The sequence below is a fragment of the Octopus sinensis genome, linkage group LG12, assembly GCF_006345805.1.
Source record: "Octopus sinensis linkage group LG12, ASM634580v1, whole genome shotgun sequence".
NCBI lineage: Eukaryota > Metazoa > Mollusca > Cephalopoda > Octopoda > Octopodidae > Octopus > Octopus sinensis.
In genome coordinates this window covers 56,061,598-56,076,597 of record NC_043008.1, presented here as the reverse complement: position 1 = coordinate 56,076,597, position 15,000 = coordinate 56,061,598, and the positions used below count along the sequence as shown (strand labels likewise).

At 37.3% G+C, this 15,000-nt stretch overlaps 1 protein-coding gene across 20 annotated transcripts in view; it reads right to left on the bottom strand.

The window, feature by feature from the left end:
* LOC115218076 (unconventional myosin-IXAa) overlaps positions 1-15,000 on the bottom strand; it is a 446,542-nt gene that overhangs the window by 194,242 nt on the left and 237,300 nt on the right. The gene's annotated exons all lie outside the window — the stretch shown is intronic.

The following is a 15,000-nucleotide window of genomic DNA, read 5'->3' as shown; positions in this document are numbered from 1 at the left end:
TATAATGTTGAAAGACTCTACATCAGTCATGAGTAAACTGCTGTGTATAGGACATCCTGAATGGCACACCTAATGAAAGAGTGGCTCAGCTGATGATGAGCAATGTTTCATTGAGGTCCGCCCCATGATAGAGGTTTCGCAGGTGTGATCAAGGTTGTCAAGTCACCGGTACAGGAAGTATTCAGGGTACATTAGAGGTCATTCAGTACAAGACTGGTGTGAATGTGAGATGGCTATGTATGGAGAAAGATACGTATGCACCCATACCAGCATCCAGCTAATTTAATGTCCATCTTTTGTGCCAGCACAGAAAATGGACATTAAATGATGACACGCAAAGGCGTAAACACACACACACACACACAACACACACACACACACACACACACACACACAGAAAGGCTTAGCTATGTGGTTAAGCAAATCACTTCCCAAACATATGACTTTCGGTTCAGTCCCACAGCACAACACCTTGGGCAAGTATCTTCTACTACATTCCAAACTGACAAAAGCCATGTTGAGTGGACTTGGTTCATGGAAACAGATAGAAATCCATCTTGGATGGGCATCCAGCTGTAGAAACCATGCCAAAACAGACAGTCGAGCTCGGTGCAGTCTTCTCATCTGCCAGCCCCTATCAAACCACCTCACCCATGCCAGCATGGAATACACACATTAAATGATGATGATGATGATGATGATAATGTGTGTGTGTGTATTCGAATTTCTCCAAAAATCAATCAGCAATGACAGATGGGTTGCTGTCATTCCTTTGTCAGTAGCTCATCTACTGGCTTTGCCCCTTCATTAAAACCTTCGTGGAAGGTTTTGATTTAAAATTTAAATAACTTAAAACCATGATGCGTGTGAAGTAGAAGTGGGGGCAGTCTGAGGTGGGTCGGTGTCAAAAGGATTAATGAAATTATGGATTACAATTGTAAATAACGCTTTATCTTAATAAATTCTTAGGGCTCAACGATAGGAGGTACATGGCTTAGTGGTTAGAGCAGGGGTCATATCAGCCACCAGGCCACATACCAGTACCAGGCTATGGATCAAATGTTGCTGGGTCATACAGAAAGAATAAACTCCAAAATTTTATATCTATTTTATTGATTATTGCAGTCTGCTGGTGTCTTACATTAGATATATGTTATATACATAATATATATATGTAGCGTATATATTAAGCCAGGTGTGGGAACATGTGCCATTGGAGTGCATCGCTGCATCAACGATTTGGCAGTATCTGCTTGGGTCTTCTCAATCACCTCTCCAAGCAGTGTACCAGTCTGTTCCCCTCTTTGCGAAGTACTTCCTCATTTGCCATGTGGTACATTGCATTGCTGTACTCAAAAAAACTTGCCTACTGCAACAGAATTGAAATCCTAAAAGCAAGATGCCACATAAAAGGAATTGGTGTCAGTGCTGGTGTCATGTAAAAAAACACCCAGTACGCTCTGTAAAGTGGTTGGCATTACGAAGGGCATCCAGCCATAGAAGGAAGCCAAAACAGATTATGGAATCTGGCAAGGTCCCTGGCTTGGCCAATCCCTGTCAAGCTGTCCAACCCAAACCAGCATGGAAAACAGAGGTTAAATATTGATGATGATGGTAAGGCATGTGGCAGACCAACACAAACGGTCACCCCAAATGGATCTGGCAAGGTATCATATATGTAATAATTAAACTTTATATTATGCACTTTATTGTGTCTTGTTATGTAGATGATTCCTTGGTTAGTGGAAAAATTGTTCAGCATAAAACCAGTCTGTGATGCGAAAAAAAATTAAGGACCACTCCTGGAACAGGTGATGCATTGCATCCGTGAGCAAAGCATTTCATTAAATGCTGCTTTAGCCAACTCACCTGGAAAGGAAAAACGTATTTAGTGCTGGTGTGCAGCCCTCCCACACTCCAGCTTTCAAATCCTAGATGTTCTACAGGGTTGGGAGCAAGGACAGGGAAGTTGAGAGAAAAGGGAGCCTGTCCCTGCTCATGACACAGACGTCCTTTCAGGACTTTGCACTCTTGGGGCACACCTAAAACAATTAGTAAGAAAGCATGATACATGCCACCAAATCACACTCACATGTGAATGACAGCTGTATATCTTCTTTTGCACTTTTTTATTTAAATAGGATGGAAGGCAGTACCCAGTACCCAGTGCCTCTACTGACCTTTCAAATTTAGGGTGGGGAGAGAAAAGAAAGAAAAAAAAAACAATGCAAGGTTCGTTGCTGTAGGAAACAGCATCACAAAAGATATTGATTTATCAAGCTAGAAATGTGATCTTCAAAGTCACAACAGAATGGATTCCACTAAAGGTAACCGATGTACCAACTGACATTATTAAATTGAACTTGCACAGATTAAATTACATGTGGAGCAATACAGCTGTCTTATTAGCTGCCCACATATACCGCCATGCTTAGTCCTTCCCTTCCCTGAATGCCAGCCTTCCGGAATCTCTTTCCTGCAGGAGTCAACTTGCAACAGTCTAAGTAGAACATTAAATGACATCAATATCAGCGGTCTAAGAGAGATTGTGAAAATCATGAGGATAGCCCCTCCTCTGAAGACAGCAAGTAAAAGAGAACAACAATAATGGGGGTTTTTTTCTACTATAAGCACAAAGCCTTAAATTTGATGATAGGGGCTGGCTGATTACATCGACCTGATAAGATGAAAGGCAAAGTTGACTCTGGCAGAATTTGAACTCAGAATGTCAAGACAGACAAAATACTGCTAATAATAATAATAATAATAATAATAATAATAATAATCCTTTCTACTATAGGCACACGGTCTGAAATTTGGGTGAGGGATAGTGGATTACATCGACCCCAGTGCTTGACTGGTACTTAATTTATTGATCCCAATTTATTTACTAGTCAACCTCGGCAGAATTTGAACTCAGAACGTAGTGGCAGACGAAATACTAAGCATTTCGTCCAGTGTGTTAACGATTCTGCCAGCTTGCCACCTTATTATTATTAATAATAATAATAATAATTTAGGATTTAGTACAATTTGAACAGTTTGGCTTATAACTCGTGTCTGTTGTTGATATTTAGCCCCAAGCAAAACCAGATCAACCAAGCCTACAGCCAACTGCATTCCAGCTGTGACAATCTCGTCTGTTTAGGGTTGGGGATAGTCTGATCTGACAACCATGTTGTTTAACATGGTGGGACATGATATGAGGGAGGTCTACTGGTCCTTTCTAAAAGGTTGAATTACTAAACAGAAGTCCTTTCATCGGTGGAAGTTCTAAAAGCCAGGAAGCTATCCAAATCCAGCTGCACTCAAACACAGCTTTGTGTCCTGATTGAGTTGAGTGTGTGTCACCAATAAGGACCCGACCAAAAGTACCAATAAAAAGAAAGAAAAAAATGTAAAAACAAAAAAAAAAAAAAAAACAGGATGTAAAGGTCAGTCATCGTTTGATTTCCAAATTGGTCTTTGTATCTAAAGTGGTCTTGTCCCTTTTTTGTTGATCTGACATGGATGCAGGAGAGAGGGGGAGAGAGAGGGAGGGAGAGAGGAAGCAAAATAGAGGCGAAGGAAAAAGGGAAAGAGAGAGAAAGGATGGAGAGAAGAGAGATAATGTGGAAGAGCAGTGTGTGTGTGTGATAATGAGAGGAGAATGTGTGTGAGTGCTAGAGAGTATGAGTGTGTGGGAGAGAAAGAGCATGTGTGAGTGAGACTGCGTGTGTGTGTGTGTGTGTATGTGTGTGAGAGTGTATGTTTGTGTATAAGAGTGTGTGTGTGTGTGTGTGTGAGAGAGGGAAAGAGAGAGTGTGTGAGCACGCACAAGTGAGAGTCTGTGAGTGAGTGTGTATGTGAGAGAGTGTGTGAGAGTGTGTGTGTGAAAAAATGTGTGTGTGAAAGAGTGTGTGTGTACCTGTGTATGAATGAAAGATTGAATTTGTGTATGTGTGTGTGCGAGAGAGAGAGAGAGAGAGAGAGAGAGAAAGGGAGAGTGTGTGTGTGTGTGAATGAAAGATTGAATTTCTGTGTGTGTGTGTGTGTGCGTGTGCAGGAGAGAGAGAGAGAGAGAGAGAGTGTGTGTGTATCTGTATTTGAATGAAAGATTGTGTGTGTGTATTTGCATGTAAGTGTTAAGTGTCTGCATGTGTGCGAGTGAAAGTGTGATTTTGTGTATGCATGAATGAATGAAGTGATATGGAAATGAAAGTGTGTGTGTGTGTATGTATGTATGTGTGTGTGTGCATGTACACACGTGAGCGTATGTGAAAGACAGAGAGATAGAGGGATGGAGAGATTGATGATGAGATAAGGGGAAGGAGAGAGGGAGGGAAAGTGTTTTCATATGTGTATATTCCAATATCACTACAGATGCAAAGAGAAAAGAGAGTTGTTATGATATCAGGTGTATTTATTTTTAACATTGCACTTAATTCCACTCACATTTATTTATTTACATGTTTAATTTACTTATTTCTTTCTTTATTTATTTATTTACTTGTAGGGTTATGATTCAGTACATAATCAATTACTACATATATATATATATATATATATATATATATATATATATATATATATATATATATATATATATATATATATATACACACACTACAAACTCAATACCACTATAAAACTACAATACCACCACAAACTCAATACCACTATAAAATGGTCAAAAGTCTTCACACAGGAACTTAGTTTGATTTGAAAACCCCACTAGAATGGGAGAAAGCGCTAATACATGTTCTAAGTTATATGATGTTTAAAAAAATTTAATATACAAATAAATATCTGTAAATATAAAACCATCTGATTTTCTGAGTACCTCATTTCTTCTAACATATATATATATATATATATATATATATATATATATAGGTAGGGGGCTCTGAAAGGAGTCTCAGGGAGTAGCAACCCTGCTTTCCTGAGCTAGTTCTCCACCACATTTCTTAAAAATAGTGGTAGAGGCCTTGGGCTTAGGACCAGCCATGTCTAGAAAATGAGGTTGGGGGTAAGCAAAGGCATGGTCCCCATAGAAAATCCAGCTCAAAAAAAGCTTCATGACAGCAAAGGAGAATGGACACCAGCCAGCCCAAAGGTTGGGGTGGTCTGCACCTGCCTACCTCTGTCGCTATGGTAATGAGGTAGATCCAGCCACCCCCATTAACGGGGACAAAACCCAGATTTAAAACACTGGATGATGACAATGATATATATATATAGACACACAGACAGATAGATATATTATAATTTCCCCCTTCAGTTGTTTACTTCAGTTTTAACTAGTTTAATCTCAACCTGCAAATAATTACTAATCATACATGTTGTTATTAGTATTCTCATTAACAACTGCTAATCACTATTAACGTGGGAGAGAGGGAAGTGAGGGGGGGGGGAATAAGGCTTAACATCGATTAAGTTTCTTTGATTTGATCTGCCACGGCAAAATTACATTTTATTTGTGTACGTGTGTGTGTGTGTGTGTGTGTGTGTGTGTCTGTGCACGCACGTGTTATGTATGTGTGTGCTGCATGTGTATTTATATACACACACAGTGTGTATATGTATATGTAAATATATATATATATATATTCTTTTGCTCCTTCAATTGTTATAGTCATTAGATTGGGAGTCATGCTGGAGCACACACGACAGAATTTTAGTCAAATAGATCGACCCCAGTACTTATTTATGCTGAACTAAGTTACAAGGAATGTAAACACACTAACACCGGTTGTCAAGCAGTGGTGGTAGGGACACAAAGACACACACACACACACACACATATACAATGGGCTTCTTTCAGTTTCCTTCTACCAAATCTACTCACTAGGCTTTGGTCAGCTTAAGGCTATAATAGAAGACACCTGCCCAAGGTGTCACACAGTGGGACTGAACCCAGGATCATGTGGTTGGAAAGCAAACTTCTTACCACATAGCCACAAATGTACAGACGTCATACTGACAGACAGACAGACAAACAGACAGATAAAAGATGGAATGAGAGGAGTTTTTTTTTTGTTTTTTTTATTTGTAGGATATTCGTCCCTAAATATCAGAATGACAGAAATGGTAAACTCAGAATAGCAGTCATGAAGACAATCCTCTGTTTCAAATATTTCTCCAAAACACATGCCATAACCTTGCTGCCATAATAATAATAATAATAATGGTTTCAATGTTAGGCACAAGGCAAGTAGTTTTTGTGGGGAGGGTAAGTCAATAACATTGACCCCAGTGCTCAACTGGTACTTGTTGAGCACTAATATCAGAGTAAGTGATGATGATGATGATGATGATGATGATGATGATGATGATGATAATGATGATGATGATGATGATGATGACGACGACCACAACGACGACAACAATGATGATAAATGCCTTGATGCAGTACCAGGCAATGGCTCTCATGGCTTCTGATTTTAACTGATTGGAAGTGTTATTATGTACATTGTTTTGTCTTTGATGGGCTACAGCAAATATTCTGCTCAATACCACAGATTTGTTTGTCAGTTGTTTGACCTTAACCAGTTGAGCATGTTCCTTAGTGGCTGACGATATGTGCATCTCTGATCACGAGCAGAAGTAGTGGGGGAGCATCATAGCCATGTGTTGAGAGGGATTCTTTGGGGTTTGAATAGTTCACCTCTGGAAACATGGGTGTTTCATTCAACATCCTTAAACAAACCTTATCCAGGGACATTTTGAGCGGGGTGGGCTACTCAACCTGCAGAAAATTCTAACTGGGCCCTACCTGCAAGGTCATGCGCTGTTTATCTTGATATGAGACCACCATGTCGCGCACATATGGTTGTGATGCATGTGCCTGGTGTACCCTTATCAGACAGGTAGTCATGATGGGCATACTGGGCTTCGTATATTTTACCCCAGTGTCACTTTGATGGCATGCACTGCTCTCTCACTCAGTAATAATAATAATAATAATAAGATTAAAGTATAATAGAAAAAATAATAAAAGTGGATAAACAATGCAAGAATATTTTAAATATCAAAAATGACTCCCAACACATCACACATTCTCAGATCAGACTAAGTGCAAACTAGAGAAAATATTAGAAAGTTATAAGGGACGAACAAGAAGAAAAGAAAAAAATTGAATTGTCAAGTGATTGTTTTAAGAAGGGGGCAATTTTTGCTATTGTTAGAAGCTTGAAGCGAAACTTGAAAAATATTAATTTTTAATTAAGCCATTAATAAGCAATTGATTAGAAAAAGAAACCTTTAATCAAATCCATGCAATTAGCCCATGCTAGAAAATGAACAAGGATTCTAACCCATTTCCTGAACAGTTATAACATATATATATATATATATATATATATATATATATATATAAAGAGAGAGAGAGAGAGAGACAGAGAGAGTGTGTGCACATGGGTGCATAGACACACAACAAGGAAATATTCAATACAAGGCATACAGATATAAAGTTTAATCGAAACTGCACTTCCCTTATCACAACTGAGACTGTATATAAATATATATATATATATATATATATATAAAATATATATTGAGAGAGAGAGAGAGAGAGAGGACAAAGAGAGAGTGCACGTGCGAGAGAGAGAGACAAAGAGAGAGTGAGGGCAAAGAGAGAGAGAGGGCAAAGAGAGAGAGAGAGACAAAGAGAGTGTGTATGTGTAATATGTGTTGTTCTTCTAAGGCAGTCCCAAGCTGGTTCCAAGCCGGTTCCAAACCGGTCCCAAGCCTTGTTGAGAAAGGAGAATGGTAAGTACAGGGTGTAGCAGCCCCGCACTCTCAATATTGTACATTGCTACTGAGACACCAAGAGAAACAGATGAAACCAATCGTGATAAAGAGAAGTAATCCTCAGAAAACTGCGCATAAAACAGCATAGTAAAAACTAAAAGAAGGCTACAATGCGAAAGAGAGTCCTTCCCTAACCAGGACAAGCACACAGCTGGGAACATGGAACATAAGAATGATGGCTGAAACTGGAAAAGTAGCCCTGATTGGCACTGAGATGATACTCTACAAGCTCACACACAAACACACTCACACACGCACAGGCAGAAAGATAGACAGACAGAGGCCTCCATCATGTTTTAGAAGCACTGCATTCCTGAAAACAGTGTTCCATAATGCAAAACCTATTTACTTATCAGCTTCCATGTAACATGGAAAGTCAATGAGACATAACTTAACCAGCTTAGAAAGGAAAAAGTCGATATAGCCTACACACACACACAACACACACATAAAAGGCAAGATGGTCATGGCTAGATTACCCATGTTCACAGGTCTTCTCAATTAAACATAAGTTGGAGTTAAACACAAACAACATCCACTGCAGGAGGATCACACACGACTGGTTTCTTTCTCTTTTCTTTTCTTCATGAAAGATGAATGTCTGAAACACTGAACACCTTTATTTCCTCAATGCAGTGCAAAATGAATTCCATTGTGTTACTAATTGCTCATTACAGCACAAAATTAATTTACATTGTATTAACTCTATTTTTGTTTGTGTTTTTGTTTTTGCAATACTCTCTGAAATCCCTAAAACAGCACGATCTACTTCATTATAAATATTCTCTCCACAAAAAGCTAAGTATATACATTTCTCTTGTCGTGACGCTATCTTGGAAATCTGCAGCACGCATGTGCAGAGTTGGATTCTTCCGGGAGGCCTGCCAGAAGTTCCCTCATGCGCATGTGCAGAAAACTAGCAGCAGCAAAATTTCCCTTGTATCATTTTCTCGATCACCGGCAGCTGAACAGGACAGTCGTGTTTTATCAGCTCTCTCACGCTGCTACCTCATGGCGTATCTCCGCTATGCTTGAACGGACAGGATTTGGCTCACTCCACTTGACCACTGCGATAAGCTCCTAGGCTGCCGATTCGCCCAGAAAGAAGAATGTATATATTGCGAATCAAGAAATAAATATTTATACTGTTGAAGTTTATCGGAAGTCTTGACTCTTTCTTTGATTAATATTTTTAATGTAAAGGATGCGAGCTGCACCCTTCCAGTGCGGGGACCTCTCATCCTGTTACACTCTCATTATACAAAAGACATATGCTGGAAATAAAGGATCTTTTTGAAAACTATGAAGTCCAAATAAAGAAAAAGAAAAATTTTCAAATGTCGCTCTGAAGATATTTAGGCCAAATTTCACTAATTCACTTCTTCAGAATCAAGATATTTGTAAATTATTCTCCCATGGAAAAGCCACAGCATGAAACATCGGCTCTTTTCCACTCCTTACAGCAATCAAACTGGCTCACAAATAGGAAACACTCCAAGAGTTACAATTAATGAAATAATAATAATAATCTATATATATAAAGCTGAAGTTGTCTGTGTGTGGCAGGTTTGGTAGCCTTTAACTAACACTATCTCCTCTGAGACACTGCGGCACAAGTTGACCAAAATTGAGAGTATGAAAGAAGAAGGCTTGCTCTTCATTCTGTAGAAGAAAAAATTCAAATTGGACCAAATTAACACCAAAAGTTATTTACATCAAAAAGGTGCTTTTTTTCTATGAAAATCCCTATTTTTTATGATTTTTTTACTGCTGTGTCACCATTTTTCGGTGTATTTCAACCAGAAAAATCTTCACTTAACAAGCTACATAATGCAAAATTTTTACTTTCCAAAAATTCCAATTCTAAAGGGTTGAAACAAACCCGAGCAACGCTGGGCGATACTGCTAGTAATAATATATATATATATAATATATATATATATATAAAGGAAATGAAGAAAATGCTGACAAAATAATTTAAGTTAAATACACTCTCCCTTACTTAAATTATTTTGTCAGCATTTTCTTCATTTCCTTTTTTTATATATCACAACTCGTGTTCCACATCTCCTTTTTTAAATATATATATATATAATAGTGGTTTTGTCTCTAATTAATATTATATATATATATATATATATATATATATATATATATATGAAGAGTCTAATGAAACTAGTAAAGATTTTCAATGGTAAAATTTAATCAAGTTCATAAATCTGCACAAGTCTGAAAAGCCATGGAGGGGTGAGGAAGACAAGAATCCTAATATTTTGAGAAATATATTCATTGCAGAGAGGGAAAAATTAATGTCTCTGATGTAATGCTTTGGCCCAAATCTCAGGGTTTTCTTCTTCCCGTACATTTTAAACTTATCCAAATTCAGGATCTTTCCTTTCATATGCACACATACACATATTCACGGGTAATATGCACTCAATATATATATAAAGTGCATTCATGGTTATAGATACTAAAATCATGGAAAAATATTTTGTATGTAATTTATACAAAATTTTCTTTTGAGTTACGATATATGAAAAAAGAGGATGTTTAGTCTAATTTATTAGAATTGCTGTATAAAATACATAAAAAAACGTTCATCCGTCCTAAACCGAACAAAAAGCAAAATTTGAACAGATGTAGGATAAAAAGTATACCTGCTGTAAAATCAACTCTCTGGACATTTCACCATGGTTTGTCATGATAAAAGTATGTAATATTAACAGACATGGTAATTATTTCAATAATTAAGAAGTTCTAATGCACCCACCCAACTCTATCTCAGCATAACATATTAATCCCAGGGTGTTTGTAAGGATGACTAATATGTGACTGAAAATTTAACAAAGTAAGTTTCAAGGACAGAGACTATGTGCAATTTCCGTTTTCTTGCACTGGTATAAAAATCAGGAATTTCTAAAAGTAACGGAGCAGGTGCTGAATATGACCCGTTGTGTATGACTGGTATTTAATTTATGAAATTCCCAGGAGGTTAACAGCAAATTCAATCTTAGTGGGAATTAAGCCCAGAATATAAAGGAATGGCACTAAACACTGCTGATCATTTGGTCTGCCACTCCACCACCTTCATACACACACACACACACACATACACACGCATGCACGCAAATACTCTGATTGGCATAAATCAAATTCTTTAATCTATTTTTAATTTTCATAAATTTCAATACATTTAATTAAATCTCAATTACATTTTGTTTCTTTTTTTTATATTTTTTATCTTTACTTTGGTAAAATTTTTAACCAAAATTTCTTACATTCATTTTACCTCGTTAACAAACAAACACAGCTGTAATTTTTTTTTTTTTTTTTTTTTTTGTAACAAGTATGAAATATCCAAATTAAATTCAAGCATATTAGAACAGAGAAAAAAGTTAAAAGAATCTGCATGTGCAAAGAGCAATTATGACAACAACATCAACATCAACAATAACAACAACAATAATAATAACAGCAGCAGTGCTTTCACATGCATAAATAATACAACAACAACAACAGCGTGACAACAAACTGGTCAGCCAATGTAGTCTTCTTGAAGCAGAGATGTAATCCATTTGATAACATACCAGAGTACACTGGTGGAAGAATTCATACTATTGCTCCTCGGAAAAACCCCATGGAAAATACCCCACCAAACCAAAGATAGCATTTAACACAAGTACAGTTAAAGACTAATTGAGAATTCTAATTCTAATCAGTGACTGTCTTCTCTAAACATATGACATGATGGTCATGTTAAAATTTGGAAGTTAACACCCTCAGTGAGAGCTATTATAAACTAGATATTCCTTCTTGTTTTAAAAATATATCAGGCACCCTACCCTGTTAATTGTGGAGGCATGTGGCATAGTGGTTAGGGTGTTGGACTCATGATTGTAAGGTTGTGGTTTCCATTCCTGGATTAGGCAATGCATTGTGTTCTTGAGCAAAACATTTCATTCATGTTGCTTCAGTCCACTCAGCTGGCAAAAATGAGGAAACCTGTGACAGACCGGCATCCCATCGAAGTGGGGAATTTATATGCCATGAAACTGGGAGACAGGCCCTTATGAATCAGTGTGACTCAAGAAAAGTGGAGTCACGTGGCATAGTGGTTAGAGTGTTGGACTCATGATTGTAAGATTGTGGTTTCGATTTCTGGACCGGGCAACACTTTGTATTCCTGAGCAAAACACTTTGTTTTACATTGCTCTTGTCCACTCAGCTGACAGAAATGAGTAATCTTGTGATGGACCAGTGTCCTGTCCAAGTGGCGAATTTATATGTCATGGTAACCAGGAAACTGGCCCTTATGAGTCAGCATACCTCAAGAAGGTAACCTTTACCTACTCTGCTGATGGAACTCAAAGATACATTGATGACGGAATTGTAGCTGGAGTATCTTTAATTACAGGTTCGTTTGTTCAGTGAAAGCACACTAGACTAAGCAACCACCACCTTCATAAATTTGTCAGAAGTTGTGTGTAGTTGTCAATTAAATTGGCCCACATACATCACTGGTATTAAATTATAAAACACATTTGATCAAGTTCTAATGAATTAATGGCACAGTCTACTGTGGTAGATATAATCTAATACTCTTTACTCTTTTACTTGTTTCAGTCATTTGACTGCGGCCATGCTGGAGCACCGCCTTTAATCGAGCAGCTCGACCCCGGGACTTATTCTTTTGTAAGCCCAGTACTTATTCTATCGGTCTCTTTTGCCGAACCGCTAAGTAATGTCAATGGAACAATCAAAATACTTTCAAGTATCACATTTGACACTCAGCCCTCTCTGCCATTTGATCAATTCCCTTCACTTTCCCTTACAAACATTAACTAACCACCAAACAGTTAATAAACTGGTTTATTGGTCTGTTATGTCTATGCTCCACCACAAGAACCAATCCTAGTTGCAGTATGGTGGATAATAGTGCCTCAATGGCCCAGAGAGCTATTCCAGTGGAGTGCAAGATCTTGGTAAGGTCTCCCATACTGGACAGGTCAGAGGATAGAGGCTGGACTAATATAGACCACCTCTTCCCAAAGGTAAAAATAGGTTTTTATGGGATCAATGTCCTTACCTAGAAAAAAGGTAAAGTTAGTGAAGGATCAATGACAATTCAAAAATCAACAAGGGTCGAAGAGAGGAAGCAGAAAAGACAGTCCAGAGTTAAGAATTGTAGAGAAAGGTTGTTGATGGTTTATGCTCCAAGAGGAGCGAAGGGCTAAAGCAGGTAAAAGAAGAAATAATCGATCTCTTCAAGGATATACATACCAGAACCTTTTTCAATATTACAGAGAGAAAAGGATAGCAGGCATGGCTGATGGCGGGCATGGCTAGTCCCAGTCAAGATGGGCTGTAGAGGAAACCCAATTGAGTTGGTATGGAGAAAGCTCATAGCCATTGGAAGAACAGGAAGGGAGAGAAAATCTGCAGGATGATGGGTGGAACAGCAGTAAAAAAGTTTCTTGGAGCAAGAAAGAGAAATGAAGCTGAAAGCCAGGAGAAGATGGCTAGCGATTCGGCTACCACTGCTGACCTGCTCACAAGAGGGTGTCATAGTTCAAGGCTAAAACAGCCAACAAATACTGAACACCAACTGATTTCATCAAATCCTTCCGGCCAAGGTGACATCTATCCAAGGTGAATGAAGAGGAAGCATCTTCTTTTAGATGTAATTATTCTCCTGTTAAACAATAAGCTTCACCTTTGTTCTTTTTATAACTCACAAAAATAGTTCTATTTTCTTGAAGGATTTTGTTTCCAAATGATAATCTTTATTTCTAGAAATTATCTCCCAACAGTGGGTTATAATTTTATCTGATTGTTTTATATATATATATTTTCCTTATTAAAAGTTAATCCTATTTATCTATGTATCTAACTATCTATCTATCTACAAATACATATACATACATATGTATACATGTCTTTATATATATATATGTATACACACACACATTATATATATATATATATATATATATATATATATATATAATATATATATATATATACATATACATATATACATATGCATATATATAATGATTGCAGTATGGAAAACAAGTATTAGTAATACAAAAGCACACAAAGAGTGTTAACTTCACTTAAACATTTATTATTTGGTGCAACAAAACTTCTGTCACCAATTAATAATGTTTAAGTGAAGTTAACAGCCTTTGCGTGTTTTTGAATGACTGATATGTCTCTGGCAATAGTTTCAGTTTCAAATCACCTGCCTGATGATGAGCCACATCACATGGCCTGCATAATGATGAGCCACATGCAGCATGCAGAATGATGAGCCTCATGTGGCCTGTCGGATAATGTGGCCTGATGATGAGTTTCATGTGGCCAGTCTGATGATGTATCTCATGTGGCTTGCTTGATAATGAACCACATGTGGCTTACCTGATGATGAGCCTCTTGTGGCCTGCCTGATGATGAGCCTCATGTGGCCTGTCTGATGATGAACCATGACACATGCTTCTCATAACAGGTTACTCATACCTGATATAAATTAAGAGATATGGCAGGCAGATGATAATATGAGGGACCCACCTAAATAGATCAGTCAGCTAGAAATAGCAACCAAATAGCCCTCAAATCATACTGCCTGCAAACAAAAGTAAAAATAAAAAGGAGGGATATATTAGAAAATGTAATCCTCCAATGACAAACATAAAGAGACAGGATGGTCATGGTTGGAACACCATTTATCACAGGCTTGTGGCTCAATCAAGGCTGATCTACGTCAAAACAACAACTAACATACAGGTATATAAAATGTTACTTTGTTGAAAAAAAAAGATAATTTCTCAGTATTCATATATTCATGAATAAAGACTGAAATCACTTACATACTAAACTTCCCAGACGAGACTAATTTCCCTCACCACAGTCATTAAATTTTAAAGAAATACTAAACTTTTAAAACAAAATATTTTCCACTGTTATCACTTGCAAAGATGAGATTTTTTTTTCCCCCCATCTTCTGAAAATTCAGATAGAAATTTCTCTAACATTTTGCCTGGGTCTAAGTAAATATCTAAGGAAACCTTACTATAAACTGAAAGTATTTACAAATAATACTAACGATAATAACATTAATAATAATAATAATAATAATATTATCAAAATTAAAAGAAGAGTGCCATCGTCATCTAGTGAACGATATTTTGAAATCTTTTAATTTTG